Genomic DNA, 17,189 nt, shown 5'->3' on the forward strand with positions numbered 1-17,189 from the left:
AAGAGCGGAGGAGATGGTATAATAGCAACTTGTTATTCTTCGCTAATTTACTCCCCAGGCCCAAACTTTGCTTAAATTCCTTCCTAATTAAGCAGCTAAGCCTAAATTCCTTTGTCCTGTCAATTCCTCTCACATGCATTGTTTCTTTGTCTAAAAAGTATAAAAAGCTGCCTGGCTTTGGCCACTTCTTAGATCCCATTTCTATGAGACCTCTGTGCACATGAATTAAATTTGTTTCTCCTTTCTCCGGTTAATCTGTCCTGTGTCAATTTTATTATGAGTTCGGCCACAAGAACCCGAGAGGGACAGAAAGGGAAGGTCCCCTCGCTGACATTACGTTTTACGGCCTCTGTCAACCACACTTTATTTTTTCTCTAAGGACCTTCGTATCTTTAGAACTATTGCTCTCCGTACATCTTTATATTTCCCTTAATATTTCTTTTCGACCGCAATTATTTTGCTTTTTCACTCCCTGCTTTATCTTTATTTTTTTTCCACTCGAGAAAATTGCACAGCAACTATTTTTGTCTCCTTCTACGTTATATGCCTGCCTTTTAAAAAGTTCATAGTACAAGATCGCATATGGGTAAATAAATTATTGTAATAAAGCCCTCCACATATTTGTTTACTTGTGATGTTTGATTTAGCTGGATTCATATCAAGAAGTCCTACCCATATTTCCCTAATCCTTTTTAATGAAATCTAAAATGGCTTTCCATATTTTTTGTGTTCATGTAAATTATTGGGTGGCTTTTAAATCGTAACGTCTTTATTGTTCTTCCCAAGAGCTCTCGGTTTAAAAAACAACAACAAAAAAAACCCCCCAAAACCCTCAGGGGCTTTTGTTTTCCTTCCAAAGTCCGCCTTACACAACAATACACACCTGATCATTTCCTGTTTCTGAAGATTTTAATAATCACACAATCTGTTGTAATGGTCATTCTTACAGTTTTTTCTATCCAGGCACACGCATATCTGCTTTTCATACGACAGTCAGTATACAGATTTAAGGGAAACCAAGAGGATTTTTTTTTTTTTTGGTAGATTGCCTTAGGCTTATAAAAAAAATAATACAATAGATACCCTTTATGGAGCATTTACTATGTATTGCCAAGCTCTACGTGCTTCACATAACTTATCTAATTCCTTGCAGTGGAGACTTTTTCCCCTGCCACCAGCCCCCCTTTTTACAGTGAAGAGAGCTTAGTTTCATGGCGATAAAGCAATTTTCTAAGGTTATACAGCTTCTGAATAGTCAAAGTGGAATTCGAACCCCATTTACCTGAGACCAAAGGCTCTTATCTATTAAGCCAGGCTACTGTATCTTTAACTGAAAACCACCAGTTTTCTCCACTGACATATGTCAAAACAGCAACTTAAGAATGCTCTTCCTGATGGAACAGACCCACACTGAAAGAACAAAGACTTGGGAGTTCCTGTTGTGGCTCGGCAGGTTAAAATCCATCTAGTATCCAGAGGGACGCGGGTTCCATCCCTGGCCTCGCTCGGTGGGTTAAGGATCCGGCGTTGCCTTGAGCTGTGGTGTAGGTTACAGATAGGGCTTGGATCCCACATTGCTGTGGCTGTGGTGTAGGCTGGCAGCTACAGCTCTGATTTGACTCCTATCCTGGGAACGTCCAGGTGTGGCCCTCCTAAAAAGCAAAAAAAAAAAAAAAAAAAAAAAAAAGAACAAAGAACTAGAGACTACACATCACCACCAATATGGGGCAGACACTGGTCAGAGGGGTATAAACTGTACTAGGAACAAGTTAGGTTAGGGTTAGGTTAGGTCCTTAAAGCAAAGGACTCAACAAACATGGCAGTGGATTGCATGGCAGTCCAAGCTGGTGGTCAGATCCCCCCCCACACACACACACAAGGGGTGGCGGGCTGGGTTTATTGGATTATATAGGTGCAAGTCCAATAAGCAGACTGGGTTCCAAGCATGGATGAACTCTTAAATTAGATGTACATTGTGCTGTCAAGAATACCTCTCTCTGCATCTCTTAAAACACCCCTTCCTAATGTGGCTTCATTCTCAGGCAGGTTATTCTCCTGCAGGAGCAAGATGACCACCAGCGGCTGGAGGCTCACACTGAACTAGCCTGGCATCCCAGTGGGAAAGAGCTACTTTTCCCTTATTGGCTCAACGGAAGTCCTAAGAGTCACTGGAAGGTGTTCTGAGGAGTGATGTGTTCTTTTCTGAATGAAGCAGTTACTCTGGCCAGAGGACGGGGAACCCTGATTGTTCATACCTGGACCCTCGGTTCACTCCTGGGGCTGGAGGGAGGAAAGGAGTGTCACCCTAATCAGAATCACCCCAAACGAGAGGAGGGAGCAGGTGTTTCTGAAAGAAGGTAAAATGGGATCTGGGTATTCATGAACAGTAAATGTCCCCTGTGCTTTCATGAGAAGTCAGACAGAGACCGACGACAGCCGAGAATCAGGAATGCCAAGGTGGACTCAATACCTGAGCTGCGGCAGTAGATTTCTTAGGCTCCAGGTGACAGAGGACAAGACTGTCATCGAGCTCTAACCGGGAGTCAATTAGCTCTGCTAGAAAAGAACAAAGCATCGCAAGGGCAAGGAGCCAGACATGCATTCATTTACACATCCGTTCATCCCGCAAACACATGTCCATTCATCCTGCCACTGCACGTTGATCCACTGTGTGACCAGCCCTGTGATAGGTGCTGGGGATGTAGATGAGTTCCAGCACTTTCCATAAAAAGCTCACGGTCTAGAAGCAGCAAGAGAGAAGGCTCGATCGATAGTGGTAACACGAGGAGTTAAGTACAATATTCCATTTTCTCCCAAGGTAGCCTCTGCCGGGAGCAAGGCGCTCTGTCTGAGAAGCATTTTCCAAAGAGAGCGCGGGCGCAGCTCATGTATTAAGAAAACGTCATAATCAATCACGCGCTGGCTTCACGTATCAGGAGTCTATTTGTTCTCTCTGGGATTCTAACATGATTCGTCCTCCTTCTTTAAGAATTCGAAATCCAACCACAGCTCATTTTCCTACAAGTGAAATAGAAACAGGGCTCGCATAACCCCTTCCACTTGATTTTGCAACGAAGAGCAAAACAGAACTCGACTTGGATCCAACACAGGCTTCCTTCTGCGCTTGATAGGAAGCCAAAGTCGTTTCATCCCTCCCAGTCTCTGTTTAGGCACCTGTAAAATGGGTTGCTAACAGCACAGAGAACTGTTGGAGAGTGAAGCGAACTCTTGTATGCAGTGCCCTCAGACAAGGACGGGGCCTGGAGCGAGTAAATAATACATCATTTTGTTTATATGTAGCTATGATTGCTATTGAATGCGTATTGCATTGAAGATCCGCTGAGGGCCACGGCTTCCCGAAGCTTCCCCAGCCTGTCGATGGCAGGGTGAGGGCTCAGACCCAGGCTTCCTGCCTGTCATTGAGGGCTCTTATTCTGACATCACCGGGCCTCCCCTTCACATGTGCTATATTCCCAGCTGCGCCTGCATGGACCAGTCCTGAAGTCATTTATATACTCTTAGCACTTTGTACCTGAGAGGCCAAAATGGCCTTGGCAAGAATAATCGTACTTGGCATTTGCAGAATATTTTATACTGTTCGAAGCCCTTTTACATATGTTACCTCACGGGGGACTAAACACTTGCCATAGATACTCCACTCGCGGCGATAGAAGTTGGAGTTTTATGCCAGTTATTAGATTTGACTTCAGCTGGCTTTCTGGGGGACCCACAAATCCATTTATTTTGTGTAAGACACATTCATTGCTACCAGTTTTCAGTGAACTTAGGTCAGCCAAAATTGGGAATTTGGTTTGCATGTCTTAGGGATTAGCTCTGCGGGGCGGGGGGGGGGGTGGGGGGGTGCTGGTAGCACAGAGGTTAGGGATGGGGTGTAGAATTTAAGCTGCTGCCAGTGTCCTGACAGGTACTGCCAGGAGCCAGGAGTGCCTGCTCAGAACCTGAGGGCTCAGATGGAGCTAGCTGGATACCTGGGCCACCTCAGAAGGAGGGGTGGTTGGCGCAGCACCAACTGCCCACGCTTTCTGTATGTGAGGCAGCGTGTACGAGGCTCCCAGAACAGCACCCATCACTTGACAAATGGAAGTTTGGCGATAAAAGCAAGGGCTCTTCTTTTTTTTTTTTTTTTTTTTAAGGGCCACACCCACGGCATATGGAAGTTCCCAGCCTAGGGGTCCAATTGGAGCTACAGCTGCCAGCCTACACCACAGCCACAGCAATGCGGGATCCAAGCTTTGTCTGCGACCTACACCACAGCTCACAGCAATGCCAGATCCTTAACCCACTGAGCGAGGCCAGGGATCGAACCCGCAACCTCATGGTTCCTAGTCAGATTCCTTTCTGTTGCACCATGACAGGAACTCCTGCAAGAACTCTTAAGTCAGATAAATTTGAATTCAAATGCTAACTCTGCCACCTACCAACCAGTGGCTTTGAATAAGTCATTTGGCTTCTCTGGGCCTCCATTTCCTCACATCTTAAATGGGTATTGGGGGTTTACTTCATAAAATTGTGATGAAGATAAAATATATGAATATAGTGCCTGCATGCAGGAAGTGTGCAAAAATGGCAACTAATTTTAATTTTATTATCGTTAGTAGCAGTGATGGCTGTGACATAAGCAGTCCTGAAGGCTGCAGTGGTTCTTTAAGAGCCTGTTTCTCACTGCTGCCAGTAGAGGGCTCTGTAGAGGCCCAGCTGGAAGCAGCCATCTGGGGTGATGCTCAGGGTGGGCTGGTAAGACCCCAGAGAACCTGAGAGGTACAGAGGTTGGTGCGGTTGCCAGGAGGAAGGTCCACGGCCACCAGCACAGGATGTCAGCAGCTGCCATCACTGAGAGATGCTGTTGCCAGGAGCCCCACACTCAAAGGGGGGTTCCTAAGGCAGACAGGCTGTCCTGTGCACTAGGTCCATGAAGACCTTGCTGTTGGAGCTGCCGCCATCATCACCGGGAGAGCCACTGGAGCTTGGCCCTTTAGGAATCTGCGGTTGCAGAAAAGCCTGAGGTCATAGGGACCAGGAGTGACCCAATTCCGGATTTAAAAAGAAAAAAAAAAACCCTTTGATATGTTTATGATTTACTTATTTATTTATGCCTTTTTAGGGCTGCACCCACGGCATATGGAGGTTCCCCGGCTAGGGTAGAGTCGGAGTTGCAGGTTCTGGCCTACGCCACAGCCACAGCAATGCTAGATCATTAACCCAGTGAGCAAGGCCAGAGATCGAACCTGTGTCCTCATGGATGCTAATCAGATTTGTTTCCACTCAGCCACGACAGGAACCCCCAGTTCCAGATTTGAGTGCTGTAGAAATATTATTGGGCTTTTGTTTTGTTTGTTTTTGTCTTTTTAGGGCTGCACCTGTGGCATATGGAAGTTCCCAGGCTAGGGGTCAAAGTGGAGCAGCAGCGGCTGGCCTACACCACAGCCACAGAAACACTAGATTTTCAACCCATTGAGAGAGGCCAGGGATCGAATCCTTATGCTCATGGATACTAGTCGGGTTCTTAACCTGTTGAACCACAAGGGGGACTCCCCAAATATTACTGCTCAGGAACTCCAGCCTCTCCACCCTGCCCAAGACATCCTTGGCCCCTCGAGGCACGGTGCATGCGTGCGTCCTTGTTTCTGTCTGGATGTGACCTGGAGGGAGCTGATCAGACAGAGAGAATTGTTTAGTCTTCTTTCGTGAAGACCCAAACTTGGATGGGACTGAAAGACTGCTGAGGGGATCCTCATTTATAACCTAATTTGTAACTCCTTCTTGGTATAACGAGTGGCCTGAGAAAGGGAAGGTTCCAGTAACAAAGGAAAAGAGAGCCACTGTCTTCTATTTGATGGGAAATAACATGAGCATTCGGCAAGGAGATTTCAGAGACTCTTAGCTCTGAACTGAATTATCCTACTTCAAGGACACAGCCAGACTTATTGACCAACTGAGTCGCATAGAATAACCTTTGCCAGTTCTGGAATAATGAGCCTTCCACTAATTGTACAGAGTGTTAAAAAAAAAATTTTTTTTTAAGTTCATAAAGGGCCTTTCTTTTCTCGCACCTTCACTTTCTGTAGCTGCTGGGGGTTGAGAGACTAGATCTCAGAGTCAGTTGCTTCTACAGCCTTGAAGAAGTTCATTATCTGAGTCTTGATTTTCATTTTCCACTGGGAAATGTATATAATTAACATATATGTTAATACCTGTTTCAAAGTGTACACGTGAACATTCAGTGACAAAGACAAAGCCCTTTGTAGAATGCTTGGCAAAGAAAACAATCATAATAGGAATAATAATAATAATATTTATTAAGTGTTTAATACATCCTACCTACTGAGCTTACTGCTTAAACCTCATAACAACTTATAATTTAGGTATTATTATTATTATTATTGTCTTAACTGACAAAGACACGGAGAGACTTCGAGAGGTAAAGACATTTGCCCCATGGTGTCACTGCAAGTAAGTGGCAGGACCACCTTGCACACTCAGGCTTCCTGATATTAAAGAACCCTTGGCTACCCTTCCTTGATAATACTGAATAATTCTTCCCCGACGTAAGCCTTTTCTGTACCTATTCTGTGCAAGGCACTGCCAGAGTCCAACCATGAGCCTCCGGTAACAGCTCTTCTCAAATGGCAGGTTATTAGTTTGGAGTGAAGCACAATAATTGGCAAGAAGATGCTAAAGAAACATGGCTTAGCTGTTGTCACTGCTGTTTTTAGAAATGAAAATAGGCAAGTGACTTCATGAAAGGGGAAGCAAATAAGACCCCATGGAGGAAACGCAGGGAAAACATAAGGAGAAGCATTGTGAACTACCAGCTCTGTTGTGTTTTTTTGATTTTCTTCTCTAATCCATGTATTTGTATCACAGCCTCGAAGAGATTTTGGAGAGTAGAAACCAAGTCTAATTCCCCTCTGGGCCTAGCGTGGTTGCCAGGCCTTCCTAGTGTCTACAGATAGTTACTGCATCAGATTGAACTGGGAACCTGTCTGGCACCAGCCTGCTGCAATGCCTCTGCGGCTGAGACGTTCAAGAAGCCAAGGAGGGAACTTGGCATGGCTCACCCTCTCCCAAATTAGGTACTGCCCGGGGTAGCAAGATCTGCACACAGCCAGAGCCTTCTGCAGTGGCAGCTATTTCCTCAGGTAAAGTGGAGTCCTGCTGTGGTCTTCCAGGCATGTGTGCTGTCTTCTGAGCTCCTAGCCAGGGGAGGACCCTTTGCATATGAGCCCCAGGAATCTCCTTGATGAGAACACAGGGTTAGTCAGGAAGCCTACATCCTAGAGAAGCCAGGTTCAAGGACAAACCTCTCCTAGTGTGAGGCCCCAGTTGTGAGCGCCTTCTGTCAAGCAAACACCAACTCCCGACCCAATGGAAGGTTGCCAGCAGGATCGCTGTGCTGAAGCCTGTGGCCAGGCAGGCCCAGGGACACCAAGTCCAACTCATCATTCCCGCCCTTCAAAGGGAAGACCCCAACGCTTCTGTCTACGCGAACACCTTTCCATAACCAAACATGCTGCCTTTTGATTGCCTTTCTTTTCCACTTTTGTAAGAAGAAATCACTCGGAGTTCCTGCTGTGGTGCAGCGGAAACGAATCCAACTAGGAACCATGAGGTTGTGGGTTCGATCCCTGGCCTCGCTCAGTGGGTTAAGGATCCGGCATTGCTGTGAGCTGTGGTGTGGGTTGCAGATGTGGCTCGGATCTGATGTTGCTGTGGCTGTGGTGTAGGCTGGCAGCTGTAGCTCCAATTGGACCCCTAGCCTGGGAACCTCCATATGCCATGGGTATGGCCCTAAAAAGACAAAAAAAAAAAAAGACGAAATCACTCATATGTATAGGGAAATTGCCCCACTTCCCTCATGAGTATGAGAGAATGAAAGGTGCCTTTCCAAACAAACTAAGCAATAAAATAAGCCCTGGTCAAACTAAGCATACAATAAGCCCATAAAAGGAGAGGGGCCTCGTCTGCATCTCCCGAGTGGCCAAGCCAAACTTTCTGCCTCTCACCTTTGGATCTCCATTGCCAACGATGTGCTGCCAGTACCTGGGCCAAAAGGCAGCTGCCACATTGAAATCCGATCCATTAGGGCCAACCTCTTGCGTGTCACATAGCCAACCTCACAGACAAGCTAGACTACACAAACGGAAATTCATCACAACTAAGAGGTGGCCGCGGGGGGCAGGGGGGTGGTGGTATTAATTCCCAATTATCAGTAAACTGCAGGAAGCTTAACAACAGTTCCTAACGGTGAACCACTTTCTGGCAATAGCAACTCATAAAATATTTCAGAACTTTCCAGGTTAGGCAAAGGAAGTTGAAGAAACACGTCTTGTTAGAGCTCAGTATTACCGACCAGCTACCCCCGCTGACTCTTCTCAGCAATTTCTTCTCTTTGTTTGATTCCTGAACTCATTACAGAGGTTCCTTTGGTCTAAAATGTGTGATCTAAGCTCTGACCGTGCCCTCTCCAAGACCTGGACTTAGCAATGGCTGTGTGTCCCTGCACAAGAGGCTGTGAGGCTGTAAGAGACACCATAAAAGCTCAGCTTTACTGCTACACCTGCCACTCAAGAGTGGTGGTACCTTGGACCAATTACTTAGGTTTTCGAGCCTCACTTTTATCACATAGGAGCTGAAAGCAGTAGCGCTTCCTGGACAGGATAATTAAGAGGACTAAATGAGCTAGTAACAGGAGGGTCTGGCACGACACGTGTTCAGTAGTTCAGTGACGATGATGGCAGACGTGACCCCAGACAGCGCGGTCAAAGCAGCGAGAACCCCAGACCCCTGGGGGGCCTCCTGAAGGCTGGAAGGGCAAGCTCTTCCAGCATTTCAAGGGGAGGAAGAAATCATCCCTTCGGATGAGAATGTTTTAGAAAAGTATCATTAGAGAGTTCGTGTTTGAAATGAACCTTGGCTGTTACGTAGGATTTGACCTTGCCGAGATGAGGGGAAAGGCATTCCAGGTAGTGGAAACAGTGTGAAGAATGGGAGGAGGTGGGACAGCACAGAAAACTGGGAAAACAGAGTAATCCAGATAGCCCAGGACAAAAAAAAAAAAAATATTTTGAATGAAATTAGATACGAGGCTGAAAGGGTGGGCTAAAACCAAATTGTGGCGGGTCTTAAATGTTGGATTAATAAGCTTGAGAATTATTCAGAAGGCAATAACCAATCTTTTAACAGAGGGCTGATACCATCACAGATATAAATGTTACAGCGATAGAGCCTCATCTTCATTAATTTTCTAACTAGGCGTACAGCAAGGATTTCTTAGTTTAGGGTAAATGTTAGAAGGTGATATTTGCAAGGTAAGAATGGCAAGGACCACCAGACACAGTAAAATAAGGATTCCATCAATTAATAGCATAATAGCTATTAATAAACTACAAAATTTATAGCATAATAAACTACAAATTCAATGGCTTAAAAATCATCACCATTATTTTGGCTCTGTGGTCAGTAATTTGGGCCATGTCTGGAATCACCCGGGGTCTGGTTTATTGTCGGTCAGGACACTGTGGCTTTCTTCCAAGTGGCTTCTCGTTTCCCAGCAGGCTGGTCTGGGTCTGGTCACCTGCGGGAGGCAGGCTTCCAGAAGAGCAAGCAATAGCGGGCACAGCCTCCTGAAGCCCAGGCTTGGAACAGGCACATCATGACTCCCGCCACATGCTGTTGATCACAGGACGAACTCACATTTAAGAGGTGGGGACAGGGACCCACTTACTGGCTAAAGGTGCTGCGAAGTCACATTGCCAAGTGGCCCGTAAAAAGGGAGAGGACTAATCTGTGGCCATTTTTGCCATCTACAGCAAGACTACTGGGATTTAGACAATAACTACATCCAGTATACTCACACCCCTTCCTGATTACATATCCAAGCAAATAACATTGCCTCCCAACAGACCTTTCCATAATAGCAAGGTATGGTGCTGAATATGGAAAAGCCCCATAAATATGGGGCATTCAGAAATTCTAATGGGAGTCTATTACAGTAAGTTCTAAAGAAGAGTTAAGGGCTTATGGCCCGCTGACCAAATGTAGCCAAATGTGTTTGTGACTTCTTGCTCAGGTCGAAAAAGCAAAATTTAATGGGCTATGAGGGAAGAATTGATCCATGAAGCAATTTGATAGCAATTGCCAACAGCTTACTGAGAATTAAAGTAATAACAGAAAACTGTCTGAAACGGTTCAAGAGAATAAACCTCCAACACTGAAAGTGAGATCATTTAGCAAGGAATAAAGAGAAAGAACCAGCACCGTAAGTACGGAGACTGAAAGTTTAAAAGGAAATTTCAGAGACTCTTGATTCCCATATTTTTTCTTTCTTTCTACTCTTTTCTTTTTATAACGCATGAGGAAACGCAGACACGTCATCTCCAAATTCAGCATGTAATTAAAAGGCCCCTCAGGACCAGCCATCATTTCGCTAGATCAATTTTTCTCAATGATATGTGCCACCCCTTGGAGGTTTGGAAGTGCAGGCTGCTGTTAGCACCCCCATTTCCTTTTGCTCACGAGCATGTGCACATCAAGAATGGTGGTGTCAGATGGCTCATGAATGCTAAGTGCCCACCACTGATTTCCGTCTGGGGAAGGGAGCAGGAGACGGCATTCAGTCAATGAGCTGGTGGTCTCCATCCAGTTCCTAGTGTACTGGTACTGCTGCCCCATGGTGCCCTGACAATGGGGCCCTTTGTGGGCAGTCTTGGCATGAGCGCTAAGGATTAACTGGGCACTGTGCCTGCCTCAACCACTCTCAGCTGTGGCTCTGCTCAATTCAAAACACAACTAAGGTTCAGGGCACAGCCCGAGAAGGCTTCATTTGTCACTGCCCAGGGCTCACTACTGCTGGGGACAATCCGTTGTTTGAAAGTGGTACACTGGGTTTTTTATTCCAGGCATAAGCTACACATGGCTCTTCTCCCTTGTGATGAAGGCAGCTAGTTCCATTATTTTCTTGCCAAGAGGTATTTCTAGTCCAGAGCATATACGGGAACACCGTTTATTGGGTGATCCAGAGCCAAGGAGTTTGCTTCGTGATGCCTTGGCTTTCGTTGCAAAGTGTGCAGGGTGGAAACAAAACACATTTGTAGAAGATGACGGCACATGTACAAATGATCGCAGTGTAAAATTTAGTAAATCTAGGAATGCTCTTGGCTGGATTCATAATCTGAAGATATGAAACTCGGTAAACATAGACTTTACAGAGGCCGTCAAGGGTAGAGTGGACATATGCGGGTGTTGCAGGGACATGAGTTTTGTTTTGTTGTTGTTTGTTTTGCCTGTCCAGCATATTTTTCTTCATCCTTATTAAATCACTCTAATATAATTTTGGGCATCACCCACCACCAACTCTTTATCATATTGAGGCCCTTAGGTGAGGCTGGTCCCATTCGCCCAGCTCCGAGGTTGAGCATGGCTCCCCACTGACCTCAACGTGAAGTCCTACTTTCTCTCTGGGGGATACACGGCACCTCACGTCCTAGCATCTAAATTACTCTCCCTGGTTCCAGTGTGCTCTCCTGCATCTGGCCTCTGAATGTTCTGATAACGAACAGAAAGCGTGTTTCCTACCCCAGCTTCACCTTGAAGGTAGGCAGCGCCCCAGGCAATTCCCAGTGATTTCTGCTGATATAAACAATGAGTCAGAACCATTCTGGAAGCTCAGGAGATCCTGGAAAGAAATATCATACTGGTCAGCAGAAGGGATTTGCTTGCCAGGCTTCCCCCCCTGCCACCCCGGAAGTGGGTGCCAGGTCTGAGGCCCAGGATGTCTGCAAAGGCCCAAGTTCCAGAACTCCTTGGGGTACCTGAGCCTCCCCACCTGCTGGTTTGGACGGCATCTCCTGAGACAGAGGAATGGGTACCTGGGAAATTCTGAGGAAGGTGTTTGTGGGGACTGGGTCCGTACAGTAATGGAGAGGAAGTTGGCACTTCAAAGCAGGGGCAAGAGGGGATAAAACTTTCCCCCATTATGTCCTCAATGCCCAGCACAGAGCCTGGGATAGATAGAAGATGCATAATAAATATTCATGAGCAAAACTAGATAGTTTTTCAAAGTAAAGTCTGACAAAGATTGCTGGAAGTATCAATTCTGATTTCTTTTGCCTCATACTTAGTTAACACCACTCAGAATAGCGGTAGCTTTACCACCATAGTGCAACAATGCTGATTCGTATCAAGTTTATAACCAATGGCAATTTTTGCTAAACTTATGACTAACCAAGCAGTTCAAGTATGTCTCTTGAAATTTGGTCTTCAGAGCAAAATAAACAAACAAAAATAAATAAAAAATAAGCACATTTCAAAAATACTGGGATGTTAATTGCTTTTTTTTCTTTCATTTTCAATTACATGTGAAAAGAATACAGATTTTCTTAGCTGCTCTGCTGTATTCTAGTAACACTGTTCGACAGATCTAGGTTTTTTTTTTTTTTAGGCATAATTCTCACCTGGGGTCCAGTATGAATCCAATAATTTCTCAAGGCATGTATATGTCTTACAAATATTCCTTCCGGAAAAAACGTTTCAAGATGGTGGGTGTATGGTGGTGTATGATCATTTAAACATACTTTCTCTCTTGAACATATTAAACTCAAACTAGAACAGCACAAAATAAGTGGAAAAAGTCATATTCAAAATAGATAAGAAAATAACATGACCCCAAGGGAAAAAAAATAAACATTGTGAAATTTTATATATATATATATGAAAAGAAGGTAGGAGCCAGAATATATACCCTCAAACCTCTGGTGGCAGAAAGATTCCCTAATAGCAATCATTCTCTACAGATCTACTGAATGATTACACAGAAGAAAAAAGTATGTCAAAATCCTGAAGGAAAGAGAGTAAGGTGTTTTTTTTTTTTAACTCCTATATAAATTTAATGTTTTAACATGTTCATGTGCCCACAGTGACTGATGGAGGGGACCTGGGTTTCTGAAAGTCTTCAGGTGACACAGCTATCCCATCCATTTCATATCAGTCGCATGAGCACAAAAAAACATTCTGTATTATTTAAGTCACCATATTTGGAGGCCTATGGTGACACCAACCAATGTAGGCTATTTATATCAATACCCTACATTATACAGAAAAGTAACAGAGAAAAAAATAAAATGTCCCCAAAGTAAAATACTGGAAGGTAAGAATTTGTTCTACTAGTAAGAGCAAAACAAACAAACAAACAAACAAAAAAAAAAAAGCAGAAGGAATATACAAGTGAACTGATAATAGAGAGAAAGCATCAATCCAGAAGGTCTAAAATCTGACTACTACGACTTTTATCCAGAGAAAGGGTGAAAAATTTGCATAGACGGAAGTTAAAACAAAATACTTTATTGAGTCCATTTAGATTAGAAAACAAAACAAGCAGGACGAATCTTCCGATTAGACATCAGGATAGTGGTTCCATTGGCAGAATAATGTGAAGAGATCACGAGGTAGGCTTCTGGGGTGCACTTGTTCTCCGTGCAGTTACAAGGATATTTTCAGCTCATGAAAAATAATTAAATGTACTCCTATGACTTGTGCATTTCTAAGTAGATTATCCATAAATAAAAAATTTTTAATAAGACAAAAAGAAAAAATTTGCAGCATGAAAAAAGATGAAGTTTTACTTTAAAAGAGTTTTTTAAGCGCCAACAAAGAGCCACAATAAGAAACCCTGTATAATTTCTAAAGAGAATTAGAGGCAGATCCTCATTGAACATATCACCATCAGTAATAAATGCTAGAAAATGGTAAATTAGAGCCTTCAAAATTCATAGACTATTCTATTGATTCAAGAATCCTATAACTACAGAATCTAATAATCAAATATGAGGAAATTCTAGTCATTTTCAGAATTGTGAGGACTCTGCAGGTTTATCACCCTATTTCAAAGTACTTAAGGATATACTCGAGCAAAATAGAAGCCAAGAACAAAAAAATGAAGATGTAGGGGGAAAGAAACAGGAACTAAAACAAGAGTCCAGTGAGAAGAACGATCAGCACGACAGCTGTACAACAGGCCAAAAAAACCTGGCAAACCATAGCACAAAAATTACTGCCATCCAGCAAGCACGGCTTCAGGAGGAAGGGAATTGGTCTCGAAGAGCAGTTGCAATGAACAAGAGCTGAACTGTATCACTGCCATTTTTTTCTCAGGACAAGAGACAATCAAAAACTCAGAAAAGAATATTGTGTCACCAAAAGAAAACAAATGAGATTTTAACGAAGCATAAGAGTAAAGAATCTTTTGACCTTGGTTCTGAAAACATTATATTTTTGAGTGGCCAAGAGAAACATAAAGAGATGGAATATGAGCACACATTGGCTCTGCAGCAAAATATATTTACACAGTCATCATAACGCGAGTGCTTTTAAATGCTTTCCATATTTAGGAAAAGCAGCAAAGATTCCACTATAAATAGAGAACAAAATGTAAATGCTATGACCCTGGATCACATAAAAATAAAAATAAAAGTACTTTTATATCCTACATCTGAAAACATTGGGAAAGGGAAGAGAGAAGGGAAGAGAGATGATAAAGAGATAATATTGGTATTACCTTCATTTAAAATTTCACAACTACGAGAGATTTTTAAAACTGTGCTGAGAAATACGTACATTTAAAAGACGATCAGAAATTAAAACTGAGAGTGAAAGTGTATCACTTTTCTTCCTATTTTTCAAATATATGACTTCCAATAAGTGATGCATGAAAGCGTTTGTTAGGTAGTGGTCATCTGACACAATATTCAAAGGAAATTTCTGAAAACTCAAACAGAGATCTATATATGAACATATATACAGTGCCTGGCACATAGAAGCCCTACTATGTTTTTGTACAGAGAATTAATAAACTTGCTCTCATTTCCCATCTAGGGTTGCTTTTTTTTGTTTTGTTTTGGCTTTTTAGGTCCACACCCTGGAAGTTTAGGTCCACACCCTGGGTCGAATCAGAGCTGCAGCTGCCGGCCCACACCATGGCCACAGCAACTTGGGGTCCAAGCAGCATCTGTGACCTACACCACAGCTCATGGCAACACCGGATCCCCAACCCACCGAGTGAGGCCAGGGATCGAACCTGCATCCTCCTGGGTAACAGTCAGATTTGTTTCTGCTGTGCCATAATGGGAACTCCCTTTCTTTTTCTTCTTCTTTTTCCCCTCCCCCCCCACAGTTGTTGCCCATGCTGTTAACATTTAGTTGGATTTTTAGACTCAGCTGAATGTCACTGCCTAGCACCCAAGACAAATCTCTTACCAGGAAATCAAACAGAAGTCTTCTTAGTTAAGGTAAATAGATATCTCTAATATAAATATAAATACCTCTAAATAGTTACCATAGAAATAAAAGCCCCAGTTATGCAATGGTCAATTCTCTGATTTGACTTAATTCCTCTTAAAAAAATTTCAGTGAAGAACTAGATGGCGCCCCCTAATCCCAGGTCTTCCTTCAGTCTGATCAGAGAGTTAGATTCACACACCATTGCACTTTTGAGTGGACATGAACCTTCAATGCTGACCCAGTTCTTCCTTCCAGACAAATCCGTTCCCCCTGACGTCATTTTTGCTCCTCCTACTGGTTGTGGGTCTAAAGTTTGATTACCCAGTAATAAATTCTAGTTTAGTTTCCCCATGCTTATCATATATCCCTAAGCTGTTTGTTAATTTAGTCAGAAAAGTAACTTAATTTTCTCAAACCTCAGAGAATGCTTTATGAACAACCCATGCAACATTTATGAAAATACTAGAACAATATTCTCTCCATAACATTTTTCTCTTTCAGAAGACTTGTCTATCTTCACATACGACAAGGGCGCACTATTTTTTCAGAACTCTCATTACTGACCTCTTTCTCCATATAATGGGCTATTAGCCACCTGATTCTAAAGGGTAAATTCTGCCAAGAGACAGCCTTTCCTTTGAAATGACAACTTTTAAAATGTAAAAGAGGAGAGTAACTGGTTTGAAACAATTGAGGAGTTGAGTTTTCTTCATGATGACATGTTACCAGCACCAAAATTAGCTGACTTATTTCTTTGCCTTCAATTAGATACTGAACCACATCAGCTGAACCCCTGGGATTCTATTCCTATTAGCTGGTTGGGGTTGGGGACACTGGCGTAGAGTCTCTTGCTGTGTAAATTCTTTGTATTTTATGACTATTACCTTGGGTAATATTCATTAATCAAAGGGAGTAGCGTTAAACAGGTATTTGTGTGCGCCTGTTTCTCTCCCCATTTGACTGGCACGGCCCAGCCTCTGGCAAGCTGCTGGAGTTGCCGTTTCTCAGGGATTTGTTTGTGGAGTGGCCAGTTTACCTCAGGGCCTGTGTGGCCAACGTAGAGGGAAATAAATGACAGGCACGGCATAGCCTGCCGGCTGCTGCAATTAAGTGACATTAACTGCCACGACTGCAGAAGAGGGTGGCTCAGAATCGTGAAACGTTACAGGTGCATGGGACCAGCCAATGCTGTTATTTTATCCGTGATCAAATTGAGTTCAGGGATTAACAGGGTTTGTTCAAGGTCACACAGGTACTTTATCAGAGCTTAGGGTGTTATGGTTTCTCCATCCCCCACCTGCTTACCACACTTTGCTGTTAGAAAGATCCTCTGGCAGCCCCGTTTCGGTACATCCCTCCCCTGCTTGGAAACCTTTTGAGGTCCCCTATTGTTTCTAGGGTCCAAACTGTGGGGGGCACGCAGCAGACAGGAGCCCAGCACTCCATCAAGGGCCAGGCAACGACAATGAGAAAGAAATGGTCCGCTCCAGCAGCAGCTCTAGAAGTCACGTGACAGGGAGGCAGCCAATCGGGGTCCAGTTCCCAGCTGCATCCTTCGTACAAATATCGCAATAGGGATAAGCCCTCGCAATAATCTCGACCCTGATTTTCTCATCAGTAAAATGGGCCAATTAGATTAGATAGAGGTCAACGGTCCTCTCAACTTGAAGATTCCATGACCATGTAGTTTTCTTCAAAGCTTCAACGTGGAGCGTTAACATTTGCACGTCTTTCCCTCTGAGCCCATTTTGGGCTCCCCTTCCTTTTTATACAGAATGAAGAGGTGGTATTTCTCCCATCAGAACTCTGTAATTGTCACTTGGGACGGAGAGAAGACCTGGGGGGACAATTAAAATCTAATATGGGCCTCTTCGGAATGAATGTATTTCCCACAA

General features: G+C 43.8%; 1 long non-coding RNA gene across 1 annotated transcript in view; it reads right to left on the minus strand.

The window, feature by feature from the left end:
• Positions 1 to 1,697: 1,697 nt before the first annotated feature.
• LOC125131506 (uncharacterized) overlaps positions 1,698 to 17,189 on the minus strand; it is a 150,915-nt gene continuing 135,423 nt past the window's right edge. The window contains exon 15 of the long non-coding RNA XR_007135936.1: positions 1,698 to 3,018. This is a non-coding gene — a long non-coding RNA (uncharacterized LOC125131506). The remainder of the gene's footprint in view (positions 3,019 to 17,189) is intronic.

This window comes from Phacochoerus africanus, chromosome 7 (genome assembly GCF_016906955.1).
Source record: "Phacochoerus africanus isolate WHEZ1 chromosome 7, ROS_Pafr_v1, whole genome shotgun sequence".
Taxonomy (NCBI): Eukaryota; Metazoa; Chordata; class Mammalia; order Artiodactyla; family Suidae; genus Phacochoerus; species Phacochoerus africanus.